General features: G+C 41.8%; 1 pseudogene; it reads right to left on the bottom strand.

Annotated features, from left to right (window-relative positions):
- Positions 1 to 13,658: 13,658 nt before the first annotated feature.
- Positions 13,659 to 14,599, bottom strand: LOC101559938 (annotated as a pseudogene).
- Between the last annotated feature and the right edge of the window lie 988 nt (positions 14,600 to 15,587).

Raw genomic sequence — 15,587 nt, 5'->3', positions numbered from 1 at the left:
TAGGCATCAAAATTCAGTAAACAATGGGATTCTGAGAATGGGTAGCATATGCTTAAACTAGAGATAGAGCAAAAGATCATATTTGGTAGGATTTTGGACTTTTATTCTTCATCATGGGCAGTCCTAAATAAAACCTGCCCACTAATTTATTTTTGCTTATATTTGCAGGGATGGCAAAATCATTTTATGAATCTGATGCAGAAATGTCATCAGGGAGGGTCTTTTATCTTGGGTTCTGCTTCCATCAAGGAAGGCCACACATGGCGGAAGGAGGCCCTGTCTCTTGTCCCACACAGGTCCTATGACTGCATGATGACCAGGAGCTCCCCCACAGCCTTCCTGAAATAGGATTAGAATAGTCCCCACAGTCAGTGCTGTCACATTGCTGGAGCTGCTCTTCTTGTTTGGAGATGGCCTCTACAGCTCTGTGTTCATATAGCCTTGATGTGATTGCTAGAACCAGGCTTCACATTAAACTGTACGTGTTCCCAGTGTGGCCCACTCTGACTGTACTTGTGAGTCTCTGCGCACCTTTTGTGCCCACCTGGCCCAAGAACAGCCCAGGTTGGGATTCAGACATACACTTGTTGCTGTGGGACCTTGTGAAAATCATCAATATGTCATTGTTCTTTGTTTCGTGGATGTTACAATAAAAATGATGATTGGTCTAATCCTGGAGGGCAAGTCCTCTACTAGGTCTTGCAAAACAGTGAACCTCCCAGGCATTGTCTGTCTCACAGCAATTGAAACAGAACGACTCTTTAAACATCCTAATGGTTTTCAAGGAAATGTGCCTATGATTTTTTAAATGGGAAGTTTACAACTCAGGACCTTCATGCATTTTCACATAAAAGCATTAAATCAGTGGAGGTGCTTAAATGAAAAGCCACACTTCATGGCAACGTGAGAATTCACTTTCCACGAATCTTATACGTGGGAGGAGGGTATGGTTCTAGATGAGAAATCAAGGAAGGAGACAGTGAAATAGTGCAGGTCTGGCATACTCTGTGGGGTGCAGAACCCTCTGGAAAGACTGCCTGAATAAAGTGGGTTGTACGCCTAGAGGAAAGGACACAGTGAGATGCAAGTGGAACTTTTCATGTTTCTGCTTTGCTTCTATAGAACACAATGTGCCTGAATTTTTTAAATTTTCTCTTATATTTGAACATTTTATTATATTAGTATAAATACTAATAATGCTAAGTATACATGTGTATTCCACCAGTTTCTAGAGGGCAACATTTTAAAAATAAGAACTAATTAGACGAGCTCTGATATCGCATCCAAAATCATTCTCCAGTGAAGGGACTGACTGAATACCAGGCAGGAGAGAAAAATATCTGGAGTGATGTGTGTATAACTTTGATGTGTTTTAGAATATTATATTTAATTAAGGTTATGTGCTTGTGCATAGATGCACTCTATGCTGATAGAAACCTAAATGTGGACATAGATACAAACACAGTCACCAACTGACATATATAGCCATAGCCATCAGCAGTACCATAGACCTAGATATATACGTACACAAAAATACAGATGTATACATCACTATGTCCTGCTACCAAGGCAGATATGTCCTCTCTTAAGTTACACCCTCTCTCACCTGAACAATTATTCCTTGATTTTAGTCTTCACTCTCAAATATATTCTCCTTGACATCCTGTACTGTAGAACCTACTACCAATAAACTTCAAGGAAGCCTCAACTGGGGCTCCATGCTGGCTCAACATTGAAACCTCTAGTCACTGACTGACACTGAAACTTCCATGTAATAATAGTACCCTGTGCAACTTGTGCAGCTTCCTTTTATGCCCACGTGGAGCTTGATTAATATGTGAATTTTGAAGACAGTCCTTACGGCTTCTGTTTAGAGGTCCCTCCAAAGCCTCGAACATCACAGGTGAGGCTTCATCAGAGGTGGCTGGATCTAGAGGGTGCTGGAAGTGCTTCATGGTGCGATGCTAGCATTAAGGACACTAGGAGTAAGACTGCGAGACCTACCTGCCCGACGTATCCTGGATGAACAGAAGGGAGAGGAAGAGCTATGCTCGTGCTTTGCTCACTTTATTACTTCTGCCTGCCAGGAACTGTGTCTCCTCTTTGATGCCTGCATGTCCATCTCGCCACCCCGCCTTGGAGCCTGCTGATGAGAGACTGAAACCTCTATACACTGGGAACTAAATAAGGCTTTCCTCCTTGAACTCTGGGTGTCAGGCCCTTTGTCTCATCCTTGAGAGAAAAGCAGCTGATACAATGGTCTTCCTTCCTCTCCCTGTGTTTTGTTCCTCCATCATTTTTGTTTGCAAGTCTTACTTAGTCTGTTACCCATTTTACTTGAGAAAGCTTACAAATGAGATTTTAATGAACCATTTGACACCACATCTGGAGCTTTGTAGTGTTATTCTGTGCCAACAACATACAAGGAATGATTGGCATGTATGTATGTATGCTAAATGAATGTTTAAATATTTTGCATTTAGCATTAGCACAACTTCAGTTTGCAAGTAGTCCTTCCACATGAGTTAGGTCATCCTCCCAGGGACCACACTCTGAGACAGGCATGGGGAGTGATTTGGCCGCATTACCTGGCAGAGATCTGCCATCACCTCCCCTGGCATGGCATTTGTTCAGGCTTTCAGTGGACTCAGTTATGAGGAAGGATGTCTTTGACTTGGCTGACAAGGAATTCTAGTTCCTGATCTTGGAGTGGTGGAGAGACAAGGTCATCTGGTTCCTGCCTCGGTCCTGAGGTAGGGCTGCACTGAGGGATCCCTGTGCTTGGGCTGGATGATGAGTCAGCATTATGGAGATGACCTCCCTGGGGCTGAGCCTGCAGCCAGGGCATGAGCTGTGGGTGGTTGTGATTCCTTGCTACCAGCCTAGCTTTAGTCCAGATCAGGCTTGCTGAAGCCTCTATATCTCCATGTAATTGTCTATTATTCACCCTGATAATGGCAGGAAGCACTGCTGAGTCTGACCTAGGAATTAGTTTTTCTCTGCACCCTTCTCTCTCCTCCATTCTGAGACACAAACTAGCACTGTGATGAATTTTGAGTTTTGTATCCCTCAAAATCTTCCTTTGAAATTGTAATTGATGAGAATACTTTGAAATAGGAAATGCTATTGGCAAAGGCAAGGAATATATAAAATACTTGAGAATGTCATAAATTTTAACAATATATACAGACATTGATAATTTTTAAGAACAATTTTACATGGCAGCAATTACCACATATAAAACAAAAAGAAAAACAGTAGAGAAAATATAATACATATTCCACATTAAAAATTAATTTCCCTAACATGTGGGTGAATCTTAGACATTACAAATATAGAAGAAAAAAATTACTGAGTAATGGACACAGTCTGCTCTCTCTCATATACATTCACATATGTGTGTACACAAGCATACAAAAGGTGTTCAATTTTCTGAACTGTAAAATAAAATGCAATGAAGAAATACTTTATATTCGGGAAGCAGATTTTAGATTTATTGTGTATTTCAAATAACTATAGTTGTACCACTAATCAAACTCAAGAAAGGTGTTAGCCTCCGGCAGCAACCTAAATCAGCCAATAGTTCTGGGTGCCGAAGTGTACATATTGAAGAGCAATGAATTTAGATTTCCGAGGAGCATATCTTTTCACATAATTATTGGTTGCCTTGGCATTTGACTAAGGTTATAAAGGTTGCAATATAAGGGAAATACGTGATAGAAATATTCTTTGGAGTATATTCATAGGTAGAATAAGAGCTCGCTAATGCACTTTATAGGCTTAATATATAAAATGTAAACTAAATCCAATGGTACCATAACATCATACTAAAATGTATTTCCTAGAAGAGCCACCAATGGGTCACAAAGGAAATTTTGATATTAATGTATAATATATAATATTTAATATATAAGCAGCTTCAGAATATGTTGCCTGCATTATTCATTTTTCATTTTTGAAATTTTTAAAGAGGAAAGAAGAGTTTAAAAATGATTAGAAATGATTCAGAATATCCCTAAACAAAATTAGAGGAATTCAATAATCAGAAATTGGGGGGCTGGAGAGATGGCTTAGTGGTCTAAAGCACCTACTTGGAACAAGCTTGGCAAAGCACAGGGACCGCGGTTCAATCCTCCAGTACCACATGCCAGCCAGCCCCGCCCCCTGGTGGGTTGAGCTGGCCACACACACACACACACACACACACACACACACACATGATAAATGTTAAAAAAATAATAAATAAACTTTAAAAAATCAGAAATTCAATAATGGTTATTGCATTGTTTATTATTGTGTTCAAACTAGCTGCTCAGATTGGCAGATATAAGAATGCAAAATTGGTCAAAAAATTGAAAAGGAGACAGAAAGAAAATAAAATATTATGCAATGAAATAATTATTGTGACTGTTCTCTAACCTGTTTTGAAACTGTCTCATTGCTCTTTGCTTCTCAATAAAATTAATAAAAATAAAAGGAAACATTAACTTCTCCTTTCAATAGACCAAGAGAATACAGCAGAATAATTATCCAAGCTGTACCAGATAGCTTGGCTAATTATGAAAGAAGGAAAGGAAAAAGAAATGTGTATACATACATTTGAATAGTTTCTTTCCCTTTCACAGTATCTATTGTACCTTTCAGATTTTATTATCTATGTATTATTTTGTTAACTATGCAGTAGAGAAATCTGAAAGACATCACTTAAACCAAGAGGTCAAAATTATATCACGAGGCATGGGAGAGGTAGAAATCTTCTGAGACATGATATTTTGAACTATGGAGGTTATAGCATCATTTCTATGAGAAATTTGCACCAATGTCTAATCTAATTTAAAAGCTCAAGCACAAATTGTGAGCTATATGTAGGGATCTTTTGGTGTCTCAGTAGTCCTTGGGAGAAAACAGCGAGAGGATTCAGAAACAAAGACAGGAGATAATAACTGAGGTCAGATGGTGGACCAAGCCTGATAGGCAAAGCTCCAGGATGCATAGTAAGGGTGTATACCTTTGCAAAGTTGCAAGACACAAGTTTGCCTAGCGACTAATAGCCAACAAGGTCCAGGAAGGATGTTTTTCTCAAGACTGAGGTAGCTTAACTGCTTTAGGCAATGAGGCCTCATCCTGCCCTCCCACGTGTAATCAATTTCACGTTCAGGGGCTCCCAACAGTGAGCCATGCTGCCAAGTCAAGGGTTCTTATAAAAGGTCAAGGCCTTGAAAAATAAAGACTATAGAGCTGCCATAGACTGAAGGACACTGGTGAAGCAGGACAACTAAGCATAAAGGATAGCGTATTAAATTCTGATCCAAAGGCATTGTGGTTTGCTATAAAGGATATTGGTGGTAAAAGGAACCACTTGAAAGTCTGCTGATACTGAAGCCTTAGAAGGAGTTGAGAACTGATAAGGAGAATAACGATGACCTAAGCAGGAATAAAAATCATGTCAGCAAATGCAAATGCAGATTTCTGATTTTCTTGTTTCATAGCCTCTGGTGAGGCAAAGAACTGAAGCACTGAGGGACCTGGAGTAAATGATTATAGGGGACATAAGAAAGTCACATGTGCTGTGAGTCAGGGCACTAAGTGTGCCTTGGGAGAAGCTTCAGAGCCCTGGACTGCATCCCAGGATGATCATCTAGGCTTGAGCCTTCTCCAGTCTCTCTCTCAGCAGTGAGGACAGGTCCAGCAGCAGGAGCCAGAGGAGGATGAAGAGGAGGATGAAGAGTGTGGCCATTTACTGCCTCTAGGTCTGCTTACCTAGGTACAGGAGCCACCACAGCCTCCACATTGCTGGCTGCTGCTCCTGGATAACAACTGGAGCCCCAGGGGTGGCTTGGAGGGTGGGTGGGGCTTGGAGGGTGCATGGGCATGCAGGACCTGAGAAAGAGTCAAGCCCAGTCAGCCCCATGCCTACTCTTGCACTTTCTATTACATTTCTATTTTTATATAGGTATTCAACAGTGATTGTTATATTGCACAATTCTGTTGTTTAAGTAGCTGCTCAGATTACTGGATATAAGCATACAAATTTTTTCAAAAATAAAAATTTGAAATGTTAACTACTACCTTCAAAAAACTGATAGAAATTGGTATACAATTATCTTAGCCATCCTGTATATATATGTACAAGATCCCCCCCTTTTTTCCTACATTTTATCCTTTCTCTTACCCCAATTATTTATTCTGTTTGCTCAGGAACTTTCTCTTTTACTATATCTACTCTACCTTTCAGATTTTATTTACTGTTTCAAGGTCTTACACTAGCATAATAAGTACTAAACAATTAATCACTAAAAATTTCATTGTATCTAAAGGTTCAGGAATTCTCTCTTCTTTCTTTTGAATGTAATGTTCTTAGATCCATAAAGCATTTTCAGATGCTTTATTGTTAGGATGATAAAGCATCCTAAAGGGTATTCAGAAAATATTCTCAAAATGAAATATGCCTAAGTGAAGAAGACATTCCATTGCAATTGTACATATGAATGGTGCAAACAACGTAGGGAGACATTTGGCAATCAAATGGTTTCTCAGGGAAATTATTCTACCTTTTTGGATAATTAGCTCCAGATAATTTTGGCCTATGAGGATGCAAAATTCACAATTTCAATGCATATTTGAGAGTGACTGTGATACCAATGGAGAAACTTATCATTTGGTTAACCTGGGATCAACACCCTACTTTCTGTCTCAGTCTAGTGCTGACTTCCTCAGCAGACAGTCACCTCAGAATACTTCTTGGGGCAAGATTTTGGGTGTGTCTGCTTGGCTGACCCAGAAATTCTAAGGTCGAAGCAGGTCAGTTAGCTGTGCTTTCCTCTACCAGCTCTCAATTCTTGACTCATTTTTTGGGGATGATGGTTACATTTTTAGAAATAAATTTCTCATTTGCGATAGCAGTTGTAGGTTAGCATAATGTTCACTGCTGCAGTGGCTTCAGAAGAGGCCCAACAACTGGAGATGGATTTCCTTCCCCTAGTGCTGGAAGACACAAGTACACAAATTTTCCTTGTGTTCTCATCTGTCCTTCATGCCGGGATTCCTGAGACCTCCAGAGACGGGTTCATTGTCTAATAAGAATGCCAGGGCCATAGCATTCCTCAGGCACTTCCCAGCCTCCCATGCTGTGCTGGCCTGAGCCTCTCTTTGGGGAAGCCCCTCTTTCTGTTCTGAGTGGACTTTTGTCAAGGTGACAGACTGGGGGCAGCACAAGACCTGTAAGTAACTGAGCTGCTGAGTGGATGGAAGTGCTGCCCCTTCCTGAAGTTCTTTGATCTTGGTCTTAGGCTCTGCCCCAGCATGTCACAAAGGGGAAGGGAAAGGGAGATCCTGACCCACCATCCACATGGGTCCTTATGGGTCACTTCTCAGGAGTGTCCCTCTGTGGGTGCGTAGTCAGGTGCTCTCATGATGCAATTAGGCACATTAGAAATAGGGACTGTAAGGAATGACCCTGGTGTCATTTCCCACTTTGTGATCTTTGGAAGGTGCCTACTTTCCAGGCTCTCCCTTCTTCCTGGAGCCGCAGCCATCACCACTGCTTTCTTGCCTTCCTAATGTACTTATTTATTACTTAAAATGTGCTTCCAACCTGTTCAAAATGGCCCAGACTATTTGGCATGGTTTGAACTTAACCAGAATGACATCACAGTTTAAGTATTCGTCTGTGATATGTTGTCAAGCATTATTTTTCACTATCCAGGTCATTTAACCCAGATATATTTCATTCCTTTATATAATTATGATGTCGGCATTGTTTATAGCAGTATATTCTTATCTTTTAAGGTGGATATTTGGGCCTTTTATGCTATTTGATGCTGAAATATTCTAGGTACGGAAATTTTTGTGCACATCCACTTCCACGTATGTGAAAAATCTCTCTGAGTGAAATGCAGCACCATATTGAAGTACAGTACAATGCTGCCCGTTAGGTCTTGTCCAACTTTCCAAATTGCTGGTACTGAAATCTGTTTCTCCTTCCAGTACATGAGCATCATTCCTCCTGTACCTTGTTCCTAAAGTCAACTAATTGTCATTTGATAGAGGAATCTGAACATGGGGTAACATGACATCCCTACAGAAATATGGACACACACACACACACACACACCCCTGACCCACATACTAAGAGATTTCATCCTGTATAAGGCACCTCTGATATTGTCAAATCGATATCATTTTGAGTCTAGAAAGTCCAGAACTTTTCTCCACGCCCAGGGAAGTTGACTGCCACACAATCACTTCTAACTCTATTCTCCCGCATTTGAAAAGTTAGTTTAGTTGTTACTATCCTCTCAGTACTATACGTGGGGCTCTTGTTATCTAACTTACTGTCTTAGCCCAGATGCAAACTCCAACACTTTCTTTTAATTTTCTGAGTGTGTGAAACTTCTGTATTCCATTCAAGGAAAGCCTGTATTAATATAAATAACTGAGGCAAACCCTGAGGGACTAGATGTCAAGACAAATTTATAAGAAAGGAAGAAATCTATGATCTGTGAAATACTGGATTCCACTGGTTTAAACATCCCCTCTCCACTTCCCTCCCCTCATTGATTTCCTTCTCTTGCTTTTTTTACACCAGCTGGTGCCCTAACCTTATGCAAGCTACTTCTTCTACCTTGTAGCTTTTTCTTTCCTCATCTGTGATTTTTGCTACAGCTTTCCCAAGTATGTAATCTCTGAAAAGTTGAATTTTCACTCTAATGAGGTGCTCAAGTAATCTCTCTCCCTCCTCTATTACATTTATTCCTTGCTAAATTCTCACTAGAACTTCAACAGAAAGGTCTGCTACTTTTTAACCAGATCGACTCTCTTTAGAAAGTTGATGTAATTTTAATAACTGATATGCTGGCATTTGTTCATAGAGAATTTAGCATGCTATCAACTGTCTATCAGAAAGTTCTTTTGCATTAGCTCATCAATTCTCAGACATCCCTAGAGAGATATTTTATATTATCTGTACTGTATGATTAATAAGAACAAGTATAATAAGGTAGTTTTCATAGGATAAAACAGGTAATAGGTGCTAGTACCAGGGTTCTCTCAAGGTTTGTTTGAATCTACAACTAGTTTCTTAGGTGTTATCATGTTTGCAAACCTATATACACCAGGTAAGTTATCAAAGGCTAGTGGGTTCTATGACTTTTGATTCAAAATAGCTTTCCCAGAGGCATAGAGCTAAGGTTTGAGATGTGGAACAAGAGACACTGGGAACTCATGCTTCAACCTTACATGAGGGAGCTACTTTCCAGAGAGAAGAAGATGGGAAGGGATGCTTGAGATTTTTCTACCTCACCCTCATTGCTAAGTCACTCTGAACTGTGAGCTGCTTCCTTGAGGCCTGCAGAGGAAGCTGCCAGCTGAAGAAATGCAACTCAGTACAGGTCACAGGGCATGTGGGTTGCTGGGGTGTGTCTCATACCCAGGTCTTGTCTCACTAACTGGGGAAGAGCCCAAAGCCAGTATAAAGGTGCTCAGGGCAGAGGCCCTCCATCCACTTACCTCCTGAGGTGCCTGAGCCCTGTACTGCCTGTGACCTTGGTAAGTGTTCACTGGGTAGGCTGGGTAGAGGAGCAGGATCTTCTGTGGGTGATGCCCATCAGGACTGGGAAAGGAGGCTGGGTCTTGGCCCAGGACCTGTGGTCCATCAGATCTAAGGGAGAGAGGCAGCAGGAAGACAAAGAGAGGAGGTGACAACTTCCAGGCGTGGGAGGTGGTGCTCAACTGGAAGTCCAGAGAATTGCATGGCTCTCCCTTTGTGCTGAGGCAAAGTAATCTACTATAGGCTGAACTCTAATGTCAGAGGAGAATGACGCCACAGTCAAAATATTCTAGGAGAACAGCTAGCTCCAAGAAGATCTGTCATCTTTGAGAGGGAAAGTGTGACCTTTCTAGTAAAGATGAATTGGAGGTAGCAGTTTGCAACCTTTAACAAAGATATAAACAGACCTGTGGCTTTTGCTATGCTTCTATTTTTGGATCTGAACTGGAGTTGGGAATCAACTTAAGAAGTTGGATACAAGGTTTCCCAATCAAATACTGACTGTTCCTGTTGATTATTAGCTTCGAATATCAGATGAGATTGGGTGCATTCAGGGTGGTGTGGCCACAGTCTGGACAAAACAGGTTGAGGATCAGTGTCAAGAGACTACTATGAGGTACCAGTATTCTAGAATACAAGAGCGCCAGGATCAATAAAGCAGGGTGTCTGAGTTCAGGTCTCAGGTCTGCATAGAAGTTGCTGTTCTTTAGGTTCTTGATGAACAACAATAGGCAGTGAGAGCAGCTAGTCTCTATGAACACAGCCAAGGTTTTGCAGAACAAAAATCCTGTTATTCCAAGAGAAAATTCTTCATTCTAGCTTTTCAACAAAGTGGCTATTTACATCCCTATGTCCTTAGACTAGATGGTTCCAAGGTTCTGGCTAACAGGATGAAGAAGTTGAGATTTTAACTTCCTACTTGTAAAATTTGGAAATTTTTTTCATGTGGTTTACATACCAGGTTTCCCTTTTTATAGAAGACTTAATGATAACGTCCTATCTTAAAATGAAATTGAGACTAAAATGAGATAGTGTAAGGGTGTGCACTTAAATACTAGAAATATTAAAACACTCACTGATCAAATATCTAGGGCTATTCTTAAATCATTCATAAAAATGAAGGAGCTAGAAATGAATCAGAAAAGATAAGAGTGTGCAGTAAGGCCTGTGACACACTGCTTTTGACTCTTTCTCAGGTCCTGAATCACTGCCTCCTGAGATGTCCTGCCAGCAGAACCAGCAGCAGTGCCAGCCCCCTCCCAAGTGCACCCCCAAGTGCCCTCCTAAGTGCCAAACACCCAAGTGTCCCCCCAAGTGCCCCCCTAAGTGTCCCCCGGTCTCTTCCTGCTGCAGTGTCGGCTCTGGGGGCTGCTGTGGCTCCAGCTCTGGGGGCTGCTGCAGCTCTGGGGGTGGTGGCTGCTGCCTGAGCCACCACAGGCCCCGCAGGTCCCACCGCCACAGACACCGGAGCTCTGGCTGCTGCAGCCAGCCCTCGGGGGGTTCCAGCTGCTGCGGAGGGGGCAGTGGCCAGCAGTCTGGAGGCTGCTGCTGAAGTGGACCCTGCACATGGATGAACAGACGTGAAGGCAGAAAATGTTTCCTCCTGCACATGCTCCTTCTTCTGGACCTGCCTTGGTGGCAGAGATTACTTGATGAAAGCTGATCTCAAGCCCAGAAGATCCTTCTGTGTTGAAATCCAGGAGTACTACCCTCTCCCCAAATCCATTTCCTGACCTTTTTACCATATTAAAATAGGTCTGAGTAACTTAACGTGCAAACTTTATGTCTTTCCCTCTTTAGCTCACTTTGTTCTGGGTAGCCCAGCATGATGTGAACCAATAAAACTACAAATCTGCAGTCTGTTTTCTTGACTGATTTTTATTCCTACATCATTTTCCTTGTACTACACCTAGAGACATGGCACCTACATCCATTTTTAATGTTCCCTCTGTTCCCAATGGTATGCTTTATGCTGAAACATTTCATAACTTAGCAGGCATAAGTTTTATTTATTCATGTGCTATCCCTATGAGGCACAGTAGGAATGAACAGTGCTGTGTTTTACATTAGGGGAAAGTGAAGCAGGCTGAGTCACACAAGAAGCCACACAACATTCATATCTGTTGGTGCCATCGCCAATACTTTTTCTATTAGGACTGTGAGAGATACTCGAAAGTCAGTGACCCTTAAGTTTTCTGGACAACGCAGCACACTTTCTGTTTCATGTCAGATGGAGGCATTATTTCAGACTGTCATTTCTTGCCTTCTCTGGCTTTGTTTAATTGAAATGCATAATTAAGATACCATCTTCCCTTCATTGCTAGTACACATTTGGATGATCTGTGTACTAAGATTCCTCAACATCAGGACCTTGGTTAGTCTCTGTCTAACATAGTGAGCTATGAACTGTAGAAATTTCATAGCTCCCTGCTGCTCTCCCACATTTCATTCACACACATACGCTGCTTGGGAGCTATAGGTGGGGCATCACTGACCTGTCCAATGGCATCGAAGACTGCACATCAGCCCCTCAGCTAGAACTATTTGCTTTGTTCAAATCTAATGGAAGGAAGGAGGAAGCATCCTAGCCAGCTCTGTAACATCAATACACTGAGGTAGGGCCAAACATTCTTTCAAGGAGAGCCATCCAAGTGGTCTTCCACATGAAGCACATTATGTAATTTTCTATACCTGATGGCTGGACAAGCTCATGGTCCATGCCTGAGCCTCCCTCCATTCTTCAACTAAGATATCTGTTGCACAGTCCACGTCATCTATTGCTTTAATTTAATTTTGTGCTGCTCCAAGCTGTATCTGAGCTTCATGACAGTCTATCCTTTGCCCTTAGTTTCCCCACTTCTCACCCACCCCAAACTCAGCAGACAATAAGATTTGGAATCGTTCTTACCTCTGACACATTCATGCAGATACTTTACCTGGGATACCTGTTACGTAAGGGGAGATTAGGCCAGAGCTTCTGCCGCATCTAATATATTTATAAGCTCCTTTCTAAGCACTCTCTGATGATTTAGGAACTCATGTTCACTTCTCTCTGAGAGTGTCAATGTTTTGTTTCTTTCTTTTTTCTCCTGGGGTGTTTCCCCACTGTCTTCTAACTTACATTCACTCTCATTGCCTTTACCTTCATTAAGATGATGGTAATTTTTTTTTTTTTTTTGTGGTACCAGGTATTGAACTCAGGACCCTGAGCTTATTCTACTGAGCTATCTCCCCGGGCCCATGATGGTGGTAAACTTTTTAAAAAGTTATTTAATGGTTAAGAATCCAATGCAGGATCCAAATTGCATTTAATTGTTATGATCTGGGAGTGTCTTCCGATATATGAGAAACCTTCAGTCTTTAACTTTCACAAAGTTGACCTTTTGTAATCAACCACTGGTTTGGTAGAATGTCCTTCAGTCTAGGTTTGTGTGATGACTTTTTAAATTAGATTCAGACTGTGCATTTCTGTAGGGCTCCCACAAAAACGGTCCTGTGTCCTCAGGCCATGACAACAAGTCTCACGTGACTAATTGCCCCATCCCTGAAGGTGTTAGTTTGACCAATTGGTTTAAAGGCGATGTCTTCCAGGTTTCTTCACTGTGGAGTTACTCTCAGTAATGTATGGGGACATACTCTGAGACTACTTAGATATTTAGGTTTATCAAAACTTTATTTGGTATCTACTTATGGTTCGCTTATGAAACTAGCATTCCTAAGGTTTGCTGGTATCATTGTGTATAATTTGTATTTTACATATTGATTTTATATTCTGCTATCTTGCTGAGCTTTTATTATCTAAAATACTCTTTACTTTCTTCTCTCCTGTATCATAACTTTTATATTTCTTGTATAAATATTAAGAGAAATAATTATTAAATGAAGGGATACCCTCCTCAGGTCTAAATTCATGACACATCGATACTCATATCCTGACATTCAGAACAATTGTGCTGCTTTGTGTTGTCACCCCAAAATATGAATATACACAATCACAGGCTCTCACACATCCTCAGTTTATTTTTTATTTTATTTTGTTTTATTTTTTTGGTTCTATTTCACCCTTTATTTAGAGTACAGGGCAGTATTACAATTTCAGGTCATTAACAAATCTCATGACTGACAATAATCATGACCTGAACTCTGGGAGTAAGTGGCTTTCCAGTTCAGGAGGAGGAGAGAGAACGGGTAGATCTAAGATCATCTCCCACCTTACTCAGTAAGCTACCAAAGGGTTTTGGCTTCAGCTTATTGAGGGCAAGAAGGGCCACTGGTTCTTGGGTATCTGTGTTATCCATGATCTTCATTATAGCAAATCAGAATCTCCAATTTTTCAAATGCATTCTGGCAGGAGAAAATAAATCTGGACTGACTTTTTAGCTGGATGACTTCTACAAGTATCCTCCGTGAGTTGGCAAAATCTTCAGAGTGCCTGGTGGAGCCAGGAGCCTTTCATGTGCTTCCAGTTGCCACACAGCGCATACAGGCTGGTAAGTGTCAGGCCTGCCAGAGTCCCTCATGCAACTCCTCGAAGCCCACCTGTACATTTCTATAACATGCCCGTCATGGTTCCAGCTGCCACCGTGTTCAGGTCATCTCCTGCACCTCGTGTTTTCTCAATGATGACACCAAATGCACTATAGAGTAAAGGCAGAGAAACTAGACTACTGGCCCACGATGCCCCTTGCCTAGTCACCATATTCATCATCTGTACATTTCTTGGTTTGGACCAGGCCATGTTCTAGGTTTCCTTCAATCTTAGCTGAAGACCGTTCATTGTCCCAAATGCAGCCCCAGTCATGCAACATCCTCCAATGGTGAAGAAGGCCAGTTCAAACGTGCCCCTGGTTTTATTAGCTCCAGTCGGTAAAATAAACTCATTGGTATCCTGCACAAGATATTGTGGATCCACATTTAAATAAGGAGACAAAGGGTTTGTACCAGTTAGCAGGACCCCAGCCAAATCTGCATGCAAGTAACCAGCCCCGCCCACTCCAAAAAAGCCGGCTAAGCCCGAGTGGTTTTGTTGCTACTGCCCCCACTGCCCTCCATGGTGTCACTGTACCACCATGCGGTACATGGTGTCCTGTACCGCAGGCTGAGGTACAGAGCTCTGCCGTTGCTCCCAGGCAGCAGTGGGGAAAACCCCATCCTCAATTTAATTAGCGTTATAATCATCCTTATTTGAATGCATAAATGAATTTTTTTTTTCCGGTACTGGTGATCTAACTCAGGACCTTGTGCTTGCCAGGCAGATGCTTATGCTGCTGAGCTGTATCGCCAGCCCCTTCCCAAGTACAAGGGCTTGCTTTCTCTCTCTCTGTCTCTCTTTCTTTCTCTCTCTCTCCCTCTCTCTCTCTTTCTTTTCTTCTTCCTCCTCCTCCCCCTCCACTCCCCTCCCCTTCCCCCTCCCCCTCCCTTCCCCCTTCCCTTCCTCTTCCCCCTCCCCATCCTCCTCCTCTTCCTCCTCCTTTGTTTGGAAAGGGAAAATTTGTGCAAGAGAAATTGTTCTTTGTAAATTTTGTTCTTTTTGAAACTACTTCGTTCTGTAACTACTCCCTGGTTCCATAATTACTTCCTTGATCCCTATAGCTATCAGAGTAAGACCAAACATGCAGGATGTCTGATTGCAACAAGCTCCACAGCCATTAATCTGACATTCTAACAGATGATCTCACCCTCCAGGCTGTTCTGTCTCTCCTTTGCATCTCCTGCTTGTGCATCATATGAAAGCTCAAGACCACCAGAGATCAGGGCCTCATATTTAGGGAATGAGCCCCATCAGTGTCCATCAACATAAGATAGACCTGCCTCCAAATCCTGGGTGTCCTTTCAGCATTTCTGTTTTCTGTAACAGTTTGACTGTTAGTAAAATGGACCATCTTTCCTGTGTGTGTATGTGCACCTGTGTGTGTGTGTGTGTGCATGTGTGTGTGCGTGCGTGTGCGTGTGTGTGTGTGTGTGTGTAAGACAACAGATTATCTATCTTTTACCTTTTAGCTTTATTTTATTTCTATGTGATTTTAAGGTGAGGATTTAT

The sequence above is a fragment of the Octodon degus genome, unplaced genomic scaffold (genome assembly GCF_000260255.1).
Source record: "Octodon degus isolate 3935 unplaced genomic scaffold, OctDeg1.0 scaffold00048, whole genome shotgun sequence".
NCBI lineage: Eukaryota > Metazoa > Chordata > Mammalia > Rodentia > Octodontidae > Octodon > Octodon degus.
Note: the sequence above shows the minus strand (reverse complement) of the source record. Positions and strands in the feature narration are given on the sequence as shown.